This window comes from Nyctereutes procyonoides, unplaced genomic scaffold (genome assembly GCF_905146905.1).
Source record: "Nyctereutes procyonoides isolate TBG_1078 unplaced genomic scaffold, NYPRO_anot_genome, whole genome shotgun sequence".
Taxonomy (NCBI): domain Eukaryota; kingdom Metazoa; phylum Chordata; class Mammalia; order Carnivora; family Canidae; genus Nyctereutes; species Nyctereutes procyonoides.
In genome coordinates, this window is record NW_026575051.1 from 24,098,935 (window position 1) to 24,111,610 (window position 12,676).

At 38.8% G+C, this 12,676-nt stretch overlaps 1 protein-coding gene and 1 pseudogene across 1 annotated transcript in view; one reads left to right on the top strand and one right to left on the bottom strand.

Annotated features, from left to right (window-relative positions):
• Positions 1–12,676, bottom strand: part of DST (dystonin) — a 483,034-nt gene that overhangs the window by 392,876 nt on the left and 77,482 nt on the right. The window lies entirely within an intron of this gene.
• LOC129512454 (cytochrome c oxidase assembly protein COX20, mitochondrial-like) lies at positions 4,281–4,470 on the top strand (annotated as a pseudogene).

The window sequence follows — 12,676 nt, forward strand, 5'->3', positions numbered from 1 at the left end:
TCTCGTTTATGTTTTGGTGGCCAATGTTGGGGCTTTCTTCAAGTATTGCTGGTTTATTAAATTTGGGACTCGGCATCCTCTAACATACAGAACTTAATACACTCAGAAGCAAGAAGATCACCCTCTAGGACCCCTCAGTTAGACTACTACATTCTCCCTCCACTATAACTTGTTCACCACCACCATCTCCCAGTCCCCCCCCCTTTTTTCTTCTTTTTTTCTTTTTTTTCCTCTACTTTTGCTTTTTTTCTCTTCTTTTGTTCTCTTTTTTCTTCTTCTTCTTCTTTGGGATTCTTGGGCTTTTCTTTTTTACTACTTTGTTTTAAAATTTGTTTTTCACTTTAGTGGTCCTTTTGTTTTATTTCACTCTGATCTTTGTTTTCATTTTCTGGTCTCTGACCCCATCAGAATCACCTAGGGTAAAATTTATTAGGTTGTGGTTGATATTCTTGATTCAGCCCACTCATACAGCCACTCCGCACTGAGCAAAATGACTAGAATGAGAATTCACCAAAAAAGAAAGAAGTAGAAACAGTACTCTCTGCCTCAGAGTTACAGAATATGGATTACAATTTGATGTCAGAAAGCCAGTTCAGAAGCAAAATTATAAAGCTACTCGTGGCTCTAGAAAAAAGCATACAGGACTCTAGAGACTTCGTTACTGTAAAATCTAGATCTAATCAGACCAAAATTAAAAATCGATTAAATGAGATGATCAATCCAATCAATCAACCTAAACTGGTTGTCCTAACGATGAGGGTTAATGAGGTGGAAGAAAGACTGAGCAACATAGAAGGCAAGTTGATGTCAAGAAAGGAAGCTGAGGGAAAAAAAAGAAACACAATTAAAAGACCATGAGGAAAGGTTAAGGGAAATAAATGATAGGCTCAGAAGGAAAAATCTACATTTAATTGGGGTTCCAGAAAATGCCGAGAGGGACAGAGGGCCAGAAAGCACACTTGAACAAATCATAGCTGAGAACCTCCCTAATTTGGGGAGGGAAACAGGCATTCAGATCCAGGAGATAGAGAGGTGCCCCCTGCAAAATCAATAAAACCGTTCAACACATCGACATTTAATAGTGAAACTTGCAAATTCCAAAGATAACGAGAAAATCCTTAAAGCAGCAAAAGGCAAGAGATTCTTAACTTATATGGGGAGAAATATTAGATTAATAACAGATCTCGTGACAGAGACATAGCAGGCCAGAAAGGGTTGGCATTATATATTCAGGGTACTAAAGAAGAACATGCAGCCAAAAATACTTTATCCAGCAAGGCTCTCATTCAGAATAGAAGGAGAGATAAAGAGCTTCCAAGATAGGCAGAAACTGAAAGAATATGTGACCACCAAACCACCTCTGCAAGAAATATTAAGGGAGACTCTGTAAAAGAGGAAGCCCAAAGAAACAATCCACAAAAACAGGGACTGAATAGGTATTACAATGAGACTAAATTCATATCTTTCAATAGTTACTCTGAATGTGAATGGACTAAATGATCCCATCAAAATGCAGGGTTTCAGACAGGATAAAAAAGCAAGACCCATCTATTTGCTGCCTACAAGAGACTCATTTTAGACCTAAGGACACCTCCAGCCTAAAAATGAAAGGGTGGAGAACCATTTACCATGCAAATGGTCCTCAAAAGAAAGCTGGGGTAGCATGCCTCATATCAGAAAAATTAAAGTTTATCTCAAACACTGTAGTAAGAGATGAAGAGGGACACTATATCATACTTAAAGGGTCTATCCAACAAGAAGACCTAACAATCATGAATATTTATGCCCTGAATGTGGGAGCTGCCAAGTATATCAATCAATTAATAATCAAAGTAAAGACTTAGATAATAATACACTAATAGTAGGAGACTTCAACATGGCACTTTCTGCAAATGACAGATATTCTAAGCACAACATCACCAAAGAAACAAGAGCTTTAAATGATACACTGGACCAGATGGATTACACAGATATACACAGAACTTTGCATCCGAACACAACTGAATACACATTCTTCTCAAGTGCACATGGGCCTTTCTCCAGAATAGACCACATACTGGGTCACAAATCAGGTCTCAACCAATACCAAAAGATTGGGATTGTCCCCTGCATATTTTCAGAACACAATGCTTTGAAACTAGAACTCAATCACAAGAAGAAATTTGGAAGAAACTTAAACATGTGGAGGTTAAAGAGCATCCTACTAAAAGATGAATGGGTCAACCAGGAAATTAGAGAATTAAAAAGGTTCATGGAAACTAATGAAAATGAAGATACAACCATTCAAAATCTTTGGGATACAGCAAAAGCGGTACTAAGAGGGAAATACAGTGCAATACAAGCCTTCCTCAGAAAATTGGAAAAAACTCAAATACACAACATAACCTTGCACCTAAGGGAACTGGAGAAAGAACAGCAAGTAAAACCTACACCAAGCAGAAGAAGAGAGATAATAAATATTCAAGCAAAACTCAATGAAATAGAAACCAGAAGGACTGTAGAACTGATCAGCAAAACCAGGAGTTGGTTCTTTGAAAGAATTATTTTTTTTTAACATTTTATTTATTTATTCATGAGAGATACAGAGAGAGAGGCAGAGACACAGGCAGAGGGAGAAGCAGGCTCCATGCAGAGAGCCCAATGTGGGATTTGATCCTGGGACCCCAGGATCATGGCCTGGACCAAAGGGGAAGCGCTAAGCCGCTGAGCCACCCAGGTGCCCTGAAAGAATTAATAAAATAGATAAACCTATAGCCAGCCTTATTAAAAAGAAAAAAGACTCAAATTAATAAAATCATGAATGAAAGAGGAGAGATCACAACCAATACCAAGAAAATACAAACGATTTTTTTTGTTATACAAACGATTTTAAGAACATATTATGAGCAGATATACACCAATAAATTAGGCAATTTAGAAGAAATGTATGCACTTCTGGAAAACCACTAACTACCAAAACTGGAACAGGAAGAAATAGAAAACCTGAACAGGCCAATAACCAGGGAGGAAATTGAAGCAGTCATCAAAAACCTCCCAAGACACAAAAGTCCAGGGTCAGATGGATTCCCAGGGGGAATTCTATCAAACATTTAAAGAAGAAACAATACCTATTCTACTAATGCTGTTCCAAAGGATAGAAAGGGATGAAATACTTCCAAACTCATTTTATGAGGCCACTGTCAGCTTAATTCCAAAACCAAAGACCCCACCAAAAAGGAGAATTATAGACCAATATATCCCTGATGAACACAGATACAAAATTCTCAGCAAGATACTAGCCAATAGGATCCAAAGGTACATTAAGAAGATTATTCACCATGAACAAGTGGGATTTATCCCTGGGATGCAAGGTTGGTTCAACACTCATAAAACAATCAGTGTAATAGATCACATCAACAAGAGAAAAAACAAGAACCATATGATATATGCATCTCCATAGATGCATATGCATCTCCATAGATGCAGAGAAAGCATTTGACAAAATACAGCATCCATTCCTGATCAAAACTCTTCAGAGTGTAGAGAAAGAGGGAACATTCCTTAGCATCTTAAAAGCCATCTATGAAAAGCCCACAGCAAGTATCATTCTCAATGGGGAAAAACTGAGAGCCTTTCCCCTATGATCAGGAACATGACAGGGATGTCCACTCTCAACAGTGCTATTCAACATAATAGTAGAAATCCTACCCACAGCAATCAGACAACAAAAAGAAATAAAAGGCATCCAAATTGGCAAGAAGAAGTCAAACTCTCCCTCTTCGCAGATGACATGATACTATACATAGAAAGCCCAAAAGACTCTCCCCCAAAATGCTAGAACTCATACAGCAATTCGGCAGTGTGGCAGGATACAAAATCAATGCCCAGAAATCAGTGGCATTTCTATACACTAACAATGAGACTGAAAGAAAAAGAAATTAAGGAGTCAATCCCATTTACAATTGCACCCAAAAGCAGAAGATAACTAGGAAGAGCCCTAACCAAGGAGGTAAAGGATCTCTATCCTAAAAACTATAGAACACTTCTGAAAGAAATTGAGGAAGACACAAAGAGATGGAAATATATTCCATGCTCATGGATTGGCAGAATTAATATTGTGAAAATGTCTATGCTACTCAGGGCAATTTACACATTTAATGCAATCCCTATCAAAATACCATGGACTTTCTTCAGAGAGTTAGAACAAATAATCTTAAGATTTGTATGGAATCAGAAAAGACCTCGAATAGACAGGGGAATATTGAAAAAGAAAACCAGGCCGCAGGCGCCCACCGGAAGCCATGGCCGCCACACCAAAGCCCGGCAAGCCCACCAACGGGAAGCTCTTTAAGCTCCTAGGAATTTGAGATGTTGAAAACATTCCCTGTGCACGGGATTTGGTATTGTATGGTTCGTTAGGATTGCTTATGGCTCGCCTTGGACATTTTTTGCTAACTAGTAGGATTAGAAGATCATGTGACATTGGAGTAGGAGGATTTATCTTGGTGACTTTAAGATGCTGGTTCCACTGTAGGTATAATTATGCAAAGCTAAGAATTCAGGAAAGAATTGCCAGAGATGGAATTAAAAATAAGATTTTGTATGAAAGTACCCACCTTGATCCTGAAAGAAAACCAACCACTGACAAGAGCAGCAGTTGAGCAGTCTCAAGCATCAGAATACAACTCTGGAGTCAGAATAAAGTGGAGGGCAACTCTATTAAGCCTCGTATGTACCATTACTTTCAATCGAGTAAATAAAGGATGTGTTGGTTGAAAAGAAAGAAAGGAAGGAAGGAAGGAAGGAAGGAAGGAAGGAAGGAAGGAAGGAAGGAAGGAAGGAAAGAAAGAAAGAAAGAAAGAAAGAAAGAAAGAAAGAAAGAAAGAAAGAGAAAAAGAAAAAGAAAAAGAAAAAGAAAAAGAAAAAGAAAAAAAAAAAAACAGAGCCAGAGGCATCACAATGCCGGATTTCAAGTTGTACTACAAAGCTGTGATCATCAAGACAGTGTGGTACTGGCACAAAAACAAAACACAGATCAATGGAACAGAATAGAGAACCCAGAAATGGGCCCTCAACTCTATGGTCAACTATATTCGACAAAGTAGGAAAGACGATCCACTGGAAAAAGGACAGTCTCTTTAATAAATGTGCTGGGGAAATTGGACAGCCACATGCAGAAGAGTGAAACTGGACCATTCTCTTACACCATACATAAAGATAAATTCAAAATGGATGAAAGATCTAAAGGTGAGAGAGATAAGAATCCATCAAGACCCTAGAGGAGAACACAGGCAACACCCTTTTTGAACTTGGCCACAGCAACTTCTTGCAAGATACAACTATGAAGGCAAGGGAAACAAAAGCAAAAATGAACTATTGGGACTTAATCAGGATAAAAAGCTTCTGCACAGCAAAAGAAACAGTCAAAAACTAAAAGACAACCTACAGAATGGGAGAAGATATTTGCAAATGATAAAGGGCTAGTATCCAAGATCTATAAAGAACTTATTAAACTCAATACCCAAGAAACAAACAATCCAATCATAAGATGGGCAAAAGACATGAAGAGAAATCTCACAGAGGAAGACATAGACATGGCCAACAAGCACATGAGAAAATGCTCTGCATCACTTGCCATCAGGGAAATACAAATCAAAACCACTATGAGATCCCACCTCACACCAGTGAGAATGGGGAAAATTAACAAGGCAGGAAACAACAAATGTTGAAGAGGATGTGGAGAAAGGGGAACCCTCTTGCACTGTTGATGGGAATGTGAACTGGTACAGCCACTCTGGAAAACTGTGTGGAGGCTCCTCAAAGAGGTAAAAATAGAGCTACCCTACAACCCAGCAATTACACTGCTGGGGATTTACCCCAAAGATGCAGATGAAGTGAAAGACCAAGACACCTGCACCCAATGTTTATAGCAGCAATGTCCACAATAGCCATACTGTGGAAGGAGCCTTGGTGTCAATTGAATAATGAATGGATTAAAAAGATGTTATACACACACACACACACACACACACACACACACAATGGAATATTACTCAACCATCAGAAATGACGAATACGAAAAAAAAAAAAAAGAAACGACGAATACGGGGCGCCTGGGTGGCTCAGCCGTTGAGCGTCTGCCTTTGGCTCAGGGCATGGTCCCAGGGTCGAGTCCCACATCAGGCTCCCTGCATGGAGCCTGCTTCTCCCTCTGCCTGTGTCTCTGCCTCTCTCTCTGTGTCTCTCATGAATGAATGAATAAAATCTTTAAAAAAAAAAAAGAAAAAAAAGAAAGAAAAAGAAAGAAAGAAAGAAAGAAAGAAAGAAAGAAAGAAAGAAAGAAAGAAAGAAAGAAAAAGAATGTTCACCATTTAGTTCCACGTGGATGGAACTGGAGGGTATTATGCTGAGTGAAGGAAGTCAATTGGAGAAGGACAATCATTATATGGTTTCACTCATACAGGGAATATAAAAAATAGTGAAAGGGATTATAGGGAAAAGGAGAGAAAATGAGTGGGAAAAATCAGAGAAGGTGACAAAACATGAGAGACTCCTAACTCTGGGAAATGAGCAAGCGGTAGTGGAAGGGGAGGTGGCAGGTGGATGGGATGACTGGGTGACAGGCACTGAGGGGGGCACTTGACAGGATGAGCACTGTGGCAAATGTAATATGTTATATTGTTGGCAAATATGTTGGCAAATCGAACTCCAATAAAAAAATACACCAAAAAAAGGTAAAAAAAGAAAAAATAGGTAGGAGAAGACAAGATAAATAAGTTATGATGCAGGTTCAAGTAACAGTAAAATAATTGTGGATGTATTTTCCAAACAAGGAGATGATATATTTGAGGTTTTGTATAGTATCATTCATATAGTAGTATATAAATATTGTTTAATGTGATGATATAGGACATTTCCTCTATTGCTATGTTTTAAAGTATCGACTTTGAATTTTAAACGATTTTTTTTTTGCATTCACTTATGTCACTTGGCTCTTTTAAGCAGTTACATATTCTGTTGTTAAATGGAATGCAAGTTTTAAGTAGGTGAAATAATTTTTATTTTATGAGAAGGTATTATTTGGAATAATTTTTTAAAATCTTATATAATAATGATGGCAAACACAGTATTGTAAAAATGGGATACATAATATTTTAAATCCCTTAGAAGCAGTAAAAGACTATGAGTTACATGCATAAAACAACTATACAACTTAGGAAAGTGATGCCATGAAGGTGTGATGTTAATTTGGTAATGAAGCAGAAGCTACGAGGAGAGCCATCAGTGTTCCCCAATCAACTTTTTTTTTCGAATGGAAATAAAAATGTTTCAACTTGAGATTTAAAAAAAAAAAAAAAATATATATATATATATATATATATATATATATATATATGTTGGTGTCATTAGTCATCAGAATAAAACAAATCAAACCGACAATGAGATAACATATTACATGAATTCAATTAACAAAAATGTTTAAACTATAATATCACTATGTGCAGGAAAGAACATGGCTCCACATGCTTGTTTATCCACGCAGATGGAAGCATAAGTGGTGTAAGTCTTTGAAAAACCATTTGGCATTTTCTAGTTTAACTCTCATGTATACCCTATGATGTAGTAATTCTGCTAAGCATGTAGCCAAGAAGAACTTACACATGCAGTGTAAATGGCATATGCAAGAAAACTTGGAGTAGCACTGAAATGAATAAAGCCTGGAAACAAATGCCCATCTACAAGTGCCTGAATAAATGAACAAACTGGTACATTCACACAAGTTGGATGAATACACTACAGTTTGAATATTAGCAATGCAATATTAAGTGAAAGTATGTTCCAAATAATTACATAAGGTATGATAGTCTTTCTTATTAAGTTAAAAACAACTAAAAATTTAAAATGTGAACTTTTTAAGAATACAAAGAGATGCAATAAACTCTGTGAAAAGGTAAACAAGATAATGATATAAATGTTCAGAATAATGGTTACCTTGAATATTGAGCATTCAGGTGGCTGGAGAGTTCATATGATTAGACAGAGATGAAATCCTAGCCAATCCTAGCTTTTGTTTGGAAAGGTGGGTTATAGGAGATAGATAGATAGATAGATAGATAGATAGATAGATAGATAGATAGACCGACCGAATGACCAGGCCAGGCATGCAGCCAATGTGAGTGTCAGGTATCAACCATCTTACTTTCATCATTCTTTATCACCATCATGCCACCCAAAATCCCTGTCAATCATAACTACCCGTATGGGGCATTTATAGCTCCCAAAACCTTGTCAAAGTATTATTTTGTTGGGGCAGCCCCGGTGGCGCAGCGGTTTAGTGCCAACTGCAGCCCAGGGTGTGATCCTGGAGACCCTGGATCAAGTCCTACATCAGGCTTTCTGCACAGTGCCTGCTTCTCTCTCTGCCTATGTCTCTGCCTCTGTGTGTGTGTGTGTGTGTGTGTGTGTCTCTATGAATAAATAAATAAAGTCTTTTTTAAAAATATATTATCTTGTTGAATCTGCAAGAATCCTATGAGGTATATATTGCTATTATTCTCATTCTACATCAAAAAAAAAAAAAGCTATAGCTCAAAGAGATGAAGTAATTGCTGTAGTGTAAATCGAGGTCTTAAAACTCTCAGACTGTATCCTCGTACATAAGCCTGAAGAATACCTGTCCTTTCTTTTTCTTTTTTTTCAAAGATTTTATTTATTTATTCATAAGAGACAGAGAGAGGGAGGCAGAGACACAGGCAGAGGGAAAAGTAGACTCCATGTAGGGAGCCCATGTGGGACTCAATCCTGGGTCTCCAGGATCATGCCCTGGGCCAAAGGCAGACAGACGCTCAACCACTGAGCCAGCCAGGCATCCCAAGAATACTTGTCCTTTCAAATCCTTCTCAACCCCCACTACAAATCATATGATGTTTAAAAGATTTTGAAGAAATAATGAAATTAAGCTTCCAAATCACAAAAGGCAGATTCCAAAGCTGACACCCTTGAGAGAGATGATTCCACAGAACAGTCCCCTCCCAACCACCTGAAGAAGGTCGTATGAACGGTCTGGTTATCTTCACTAACATCTTCTGCATAACTCCTTGCTGAGCTCCTATTTGGAACTCAAGCCAGAAGATGTTTTGAGATATTCAAAAGGTCCTAGGCCTGTTTTAGATGTTCTGCCCATATCACATCAGGCTTACAATCAGATACATTTTTTCATTAAATGCTTGAAAGAGCTTTATTATGTCAATAAATTTTTTAAAACAACTTTGCAAATTGATTTTAAATTTCACTTATGTATAATTATATAAAAGTTGAATTACAACCACCCAGTTTAAATACATTTTATAGGCATTTACTTAAAGTTTGTTTAAGTTTGGGGCACCTGGGTGCCTGGGTGGCTCAGTCAACTAAGCTTCTGCCTTCGGCTCAGGCCACGATCCCAGGGCCCTAGGATTGAGCCCTGCATCACATTGGGCTCCCTGCTCCATAGGGAGCCTGCTTCTCTCTCTCTCTGGCCCTCTCCCTCCCCCTGCTCGTGTTCTCTCTTGCTCTGCTCTCAATCTCTCTCAAATAAATAAATAAAATCTTTTAAAAAAATAATAATAAACATTGTTTAAGTTCAAGTTCCAAACTTTTTATTTTAGAATCAATAATATATTTAGGTCTGTCATTCCAAAAGCCTTTAAGGAGCGCACACTCTACGAACAGACTAGAGTCTAAGGGACACACCACCTAGCCTTCTGGTCTGCACCTAAGGCTGCAGACTACTGGTGTGGATGGCAGAAGGCTGCCTCTGATTCCTCTGAATCTGTCCCTAAAGCTGCTGAGATCTCTGCACAGGCGAACTCACCCACCCCTGCAATCCTCGGCTACTGCCCCAAATTCAAGCCCCACGGGCAACTCTCCTCTCAAAGACTATCACCCTGCTGTCTATATCTCCTCCACCACTACCCTCCCTGCCAACTTTTTCTAGGTGCCCTTTGGAACCTCCATTTCACAGTCAACAAGCTCTACCTTCTCACAGAAAGTAGCAACTCCACTGCTTGTCTTACCTTAATCATTTATTAAGTGCCCACTCTCCAAATCCCTGCATTCCTCTACCAGAGGCTGCTCCTTCTCCCACGTCTCCCATCAAAAGCCTGCCCTCTGTTACATCTCTGCCATCATCCAAGGCCACTTTTGTCTCCTTTCTGAATTGTCTGACCCTTGGCCACACCACTCCCTCATTAACTGAGGACTTTGGCATCTGACTCCCTGCTTCTTCTCCGCATTGAGTGTCATCATCAACTGGGAAGATTTCCACATCATTTGGATGAGCCATCTAACACCTCAACACAAAAGTTCCTAGCCTTCTGAACTCAAATAATCTTCACCTTCTCTCCTCCTCTGGACCATGGCCCCAACACCACCTGGAACTGAACCAACTCCAAAACTTCTCATTCTAACCCAACAAGATGATCTCAGATTTCTGGCTAATTCTCTCACCCCTTTTCAAGTTAACCAGACCTCCAACCCTCTTTATTTGTCATCAGATGCATTCCTGTCCTTGTGGTTTCCTGTTCTCCCTCCACTGGTCTCACAATGTGTTATTTCAAGCATTATCTTGACATCAATATATCAGCCACCCTCTCGAGAGCTATCAATTCTACCCTCCATATTGAATCAGCCAAAATATTCACCTTAACTCCTGATCCTATATTGCTAAAACCTGCTTTGAAAACATCACTCAACCAGTCAGTTTATTTCCCCCAACAAATGTAAAAACATCTAACATCAATTGGGCCTGCAGCACTATTCCTATTTAACAAACTCCATGTTTGTTAAAATGTACCTATTTCTACTCTTACCCCTAGCTTTATTCTGTGCAGGCCCAAGGAAGCCTCCCTTTCTTCTCACCAAAGCATCTCAAAATTCTCCCATCTTTTTTTTTTTTTTATAAAATTCTCCCATCTTAAGAAACACATTTCTGGGTGCACCTGGGTGGCTTAGTCAGTTGTCCATCCTACTCTTGATTTCAGCTCAAGTCACAATCACAGGGTCATGAAATCAAATCCCACGTTGAGCTCCGTGCTGGGCATGCAGCCTGCTTAGGATTTTCTCTCTCCCTCTCCCTCTGCCCCTCACCCCACCTCTTAAAAAAAAAAAAAAAAAGACCTTTCTGAATCCTACATCCTCCCTAGCTTACTGCCTAATTTCCTCATTTCCTTTTTAGGTAATCTACAATCTCTCTCCATGTCCTCATCTCCCATTCATTTTTCCCCCTTCATTTTTAAATTTGCTTCTATTTTTTATCAAAGACAGGCTCTCATAAGCTAAGAAGCTAATAATGCTAAAAAGTATTTGACCTAAAAGCCTTTTATGCAGATGCATGGTGCTGTCACTGATATAGATCTCTGATGAAATGTTACTTCATCAAAACACATTCTCTGAACATGCAATATAAAACTGCAGCCCACCATTCTACCCCCACCTTTCTTTCCCCCTTACTCAAGCATTTTTTTCATACCACTTATCATTTCCTAACATAGTATATATTTAGCTATTCGTTTATTATGTTTCTCCCCTTTTCAGAATACATGCTCTATTTTTTTAGAATCTGTGTCATAGAGCAGACATGTAATAAATATATTTAGTGGAATTAAGATATAACTATAATAGGATATTAAACTAGAACGTTTTTTTGGTCTATTTTAGCTTGATGCCCCGGGAATGATACATAAATTCTCACCATCTCTCAATCCTAAAGAGATCCTAAAGGAAAATGCTAGAACAGCACAACTAAAAATATGCCCATAGAATTATGCCAGTCTGAGAATTGTTTTACTAGTCTGCTGCAAGGTAAATATGGAAATCAAGAGTATTTAGCAACTTTCTGAATAATTTGACATTGCTCTGGAAAAGCAAATAGTCAGCAGACTTGCCTTATTGAACAGACCATTTCAGGCACTGCTGAACTCATATGGCAAGTCACCCGTGATATGAGCTGAAGAGATCAGTCATGCATTAAATGACCATATGTAGATCTTCAATGAATCAAAAATTTTAAAAAAAATGTTCTCCACAAATGTGTGAAAAGTATTGTGCTAGAGCATCTATGAAAACCAATTAGAGTAACAAGAGTCCATCAGCACTCAGAGAGACAGACAAAGCCAGAAACCAAGAGAGATTGCTTTGGAGAAATCTACTGATGCTTTGAACACTGCCTCTTAGAAGAAGAGTCAGTGTTCTTACCCTGTATCTTATAACAAGAAATAGAGTACAAGGAGACCTCCTGAGGGGTTAAGCATGTCTCCCTGGTGTTAGAGAACATGACTAGAATATAACTCTCACCAAGAGAATTTAAAGGTGAAGACTGTGTCTGGAATAAAAAGCTCCCCAGGATTGAGCTAACCATCCTGATAGGCAAAAACACAAGCTTTTGGGGAGCTTCACGTGGGTCCCAAGAGAGAGGGACTAACTTAGACTCCTATCCAAGGGGATTCTATCCAAAAGGACTTTGTAGATAGAAGAAGGGACCAAATAGAGGGGGTGAATCATCAGAAGCTCAGGGGGCCAATGCAGAATACACAAGCAAGGGAAAGATTCTTCCCACGTGAAGGAAAGTACAACACATGGAGAGGGTACCAAGCCAGATCTTAACTATATGGGGCTGTGAAAGCTAGTCCTTTGTCCCTTAATCCCCTCTTCTCATTGG